Source organism: Oncorhynchus gorbuscha, linkage group LG03, assembly GCF_021184085.1.
Source record: "Oncorhynchus gorbuscha isolate QuinsamMale2020 ecotype Even-year linkage group LG03, OgorEven_v1.0, whole genome shotgun sequence".
Taxonomy (NCBI): Eukaryota; Metazoa; Chordata; class Actinopteri; order Salmoniformes; family Salmonidae; genus Oncorhynchus; species Oncorhynchus gorbuscha.
In genome coordinates this window covers 25,066,676-25,070,607 of record NC_060175.1, presented here as the reverse complement: position 1 = coordinate 25,070,607, position 3,932 = coordinate 25,066,676, and the positions used below count along the sequence as shown (strand labels likewise).

Genomic DNA, 3,932 nt, shown 5'->3' with positions numbered 1-3,932 from the left:
GCGCTCCTGAGTCAGAGCAACCCTGTCAGCCACTGGCGAGGCGTATGCCGTCGAGCGTAGTAGAGTGTCTGCGAGTGTGCCAAGGCTGTGCCCGGCTCCCCGCTCTGCGCTCGTGGGTCAGAGCGACCCAGCCAGCCGCTGCACAGGTCCGGACGTGCCCCGCTGTGTGCTAGAGAGCAGCCGAGTGTTCTTGTTGTGCTCTGAGCTCGTGGGTCAGAGCGACCCAGCCAGCCGCTGCACAGGTCCAGATGTGCTCCGCTGTGTGCTAGAGAGCAGCCGAGTGTTGTAGTTGCGCTCTGCGCTCATGGGTCAGTGCGACCCAGGCCCTGTGTTTCCAGGGCTGGCCCTCTGCGCTCTGTGCTCTGCGAGTCAGAGCGACCCTGTCAGCCACTGGCGAGGTGTATGCCGTGGAGCGTACTAGAGTGTCTGCGAGTGTGGCGAGGTTGTGCGCTCGTGGGTCAGAGCGACCCAGCCAGCCGCTGCACAGGTCCGGACGTGCTCCGCTGTGTGCTAGAGAGCAGCCGAGTGTTCTTGTTGCTCGGCTGGGGTGGTCCACTGCACACGGCTACACACGAGCGTGCAAGCGAGCCTCGAGCATTTTCGGGTCTCGGTCTCCCTCGTAAGCCGGCCGGCAGGCCCTACGTAGAGAGGATACTAATATTGTCAGCGGCACCCACACCCACCCACCCACACACACACACACACACACACACACACACACACACACACACACACACACACACACACACACACACACACACACACACACACACACACACACACACACACACACACACACACAAAGTGACTGGCGCCCCACCTGTGCCAAGTGCGCTCTTTCCCCGCAGCTCAGCGGACCCGATCAGTGGAGCCGAGCGGCCATGGGCCGAGCAGCGTTTTACGATCGCGCAGGTTCTAGAACAGATCTTTTCCAGCGGGACCAAGAAGACTACTCGGATTGCCAGGAGGAGGAGGAGGAGGAAGAGGTTTCGGAAGACGAAGACGGGGAGGAATACAACCCCGAGCGCCGCGAGGTCGACGATGCCTCTTCTCCCTCTTCTGAGGAAGAGCAGTCCGAGGACGCGCACGAGGACGAGCACGAGGACCGCGGCGAGGAAGAGATCACCTTGGTCCTGGACCAACGGGAGCCGCCGTTGCTGTCGAAAAACTGCAAAATCGAGTGGTCCCCCGTGACGGCCGCCACCGCGGGTCCTCGCGATCTGCCACGCCAGGCCGGACCATTGGCCTATGCCGCGACACAGGCCCGCAACATCGTGTCCGCCTTCCACCTGTTTGTCACACCGGCGATAGAAAGGATAATTGTGGAAATAACGAACCTGCACTGGGCCAGAAAATACGGCGACGGCTGGCGACCCATGGACGCCACGGACCTGCGCGCATACGTAGGGCTGCTGATCCTAGCGGGCATCTACAGGTCCCGGGGCGAGGCCGCGGCAAGCCTGTGGGATGCCGAGAGCGGCAGGACCGTGTTCTGAGCCACCATGCCGCTCAAGGTCTTTCACAGGTACTCGAGGCTGCTGCGTTTCGACGACCGCCAGTCGAGACCCGCCAGACTCGCCACGGACAAACTTGCAGCCATACGGGAGGACTGGGACCTGTGGGAGGTGCGGCTGCCGGCCCTCTACAACCCGGGGCCCGACGTGACGGTGGACGAGCAACTGGTCCCGTTCAGAGTTACTGTGCTTGTGCGTAGCAGCGGTACAAGCAGCGGCTGTAGCAGCGCTGGCAGCGTGTGTAACACAAAATTCGGCCCATGGCCCCTGTGACACAATAACCACACTAATCTCTTGTCCCCTTTCCAAAAGGCCGCTGTCCTTTCCGTCAGTTAATCCCCAGCAAGCCGGCCAAATATGGCATCAAGTCATGGGTGGCCTGCGACACCAAGTCCAGCTACGCTTGGAAGATGCAAGTGTACACCGGCAAGGCGGCCGGCGGAGGCCCCGAGAAGAACCAGGGGATGCGCGTCATCCTCGATCTGACAACGGGCCTGAGCGGTCGCAACGTCACCTGCGACAACTTCTTCACCTCCTACGAACTGGGCCAGCGGCTCCTCGAGAGGAACCTCACCATGGTGGGCATGGTGAGAAAGAACAAGGCCGAGCTCCCGCCCGCGCTGCTCGAGTCCAGGGGCAGACAGGTCCTGTCCTCCAGGTTCGCCTTCACGCCCACCGCCACTCTGGTGTCCTACCTGGCAAAGAAAAACAAGAACGTGCTACTTTTGAGCACGCTGCACACAGAGGGCCACATTAGCGATCGCGCGACGGGAAGACGGCCCTCATCCTAGACTACAACTGCAACAAGGGCGGCGTGGACAACCTAGACAAGGTGGTCGGCACCTACAGCTGCAGACAGATGACTGCCCGCTGGCCCCTGGTCATCTTCCACAACATCCTCAACGTGTCCTCCTACAACGCCTTTATCATATGGCGAGAGATCAAGCCTGACTGGATGCCTGGCAAGCGGAACAAGCGCAGGGTGTTCCTCGAGCAGCTGGGAAAGGCACTCGTGAAGCCGCTGATCCAAAGAAGGCAGCATCTGCCCTGCACTGAAGCGGCGTCAGCGCTTGTCAAAGCCCTACAGAGTGCTACGGCGGCGGTGGTGGCGGCGCCTCGTGATCAACATTGTGAGGGCCCCGCCGCTGGCACGGCCGCTGCCCCGCTCGTTGCCCTGGCCACCGAGGCAAGTAAGAGGAAGAGGTGTCAGCTCTGCCCACCCAAGAAGGACTCCAAGACACACACGGTGTGCTACAGGTGTAAGAAATACATCTGCAAAGGCTGTTCACACGCCTACTGTCACACTTGCGCACATTGGGCCTTTAGCCAGGACGGGACAGGGTGACCCGGAGGACGCGGGGACTAGACACAATACCAGGACAACGGGAGGGTTAAAACATCAAATATAGCCTACAAATCAGTACATACACACAAAATATCTAGGTCAAACAGGGGAGAGGTGTTGCGCCATGAGGTTATGCTTTATCTGTTTTTTTTAAACTGGATTTGCTGTTCACATGAACAATCACAGATGGAAGGGAGTTCCATGTAATCATGGCTCTATATAATACTGTGAGTTTTCTTGAATTTGTACTGGATTTGGGAACTGTGAAAAGCAGGGCCTAAAATACAATTTGTGATTCATTTTTGCACACAAATCCTTTGTGTGCAAAAATGACACCAACAAAACACCCCGAAATGGATGTCCATGCTTTGTAATGTTTCTAAAACAATATATGTATTACTTGTAAGAAGTAATGTGGTAAGTAAATTAACTTTTAACCAAAATATTGGATACAAAAATGTTCACCTACCCCTTTAAGGGTGGGAGGTTACCGTGGTAACACTGCTCCAGTCATTGTCTTCTCTTCCCTAGCTGTTGAAACTCAAACATTGAAAAACAACCTAGCTTGTGAACAAAACAATGTAAATAGCCAATAAACACCAGGACAAAGTCTCACTTCAGTAGACTTTCATTTCAAATGAATGAGACCAAATTTTATGGGTTGTGCAGCACTTCTAAAAATGAGTCTTTCACTCAGCTCTTCACATGTGCACAGCTCCCAGCCAGGCAGTGTTGCAGTGCAATGTGGAACAGGCTATATGATTCCTAGTTCTTTGACTTTGTGCGATGAATTGACCAACTATGAAACTAAACGGCAGAAATACTTTGAAAACGGCTACTACAGCATTTATTTAGCAATAAATGTGACCATACTTTACTATTTTTATTCACAAATGCGAGTGAAATGCTCACAGTGTGGAGCCTTGACCACCTGCCAACGTGTTAGCCACCAAAGCCAAAATCGAACCACATTTGATAGGTGTTAATTTTAGGCCCTGGTGAAAAGACCCCAGGTGGCGGGGCAAGTGCATGTGTGTAAATTGACGATGCAAACAATTATGGATTTTCAACAC

The 3,932-nt window shown here is 55.3% G+C and overlaps 1 pseudogene; it reads left to right on the top strand.

Moving 5' to 3' along the window:
* Positions 1–402: 402 nt before the first annotated feature.
* On the top strand, positions 403–2,859 carry LOC124016639 (annotated as a pseudogene).
* The last annotated feature ends 1,073 nt before the right edge of the window (positions 2,860–3,932 follow it).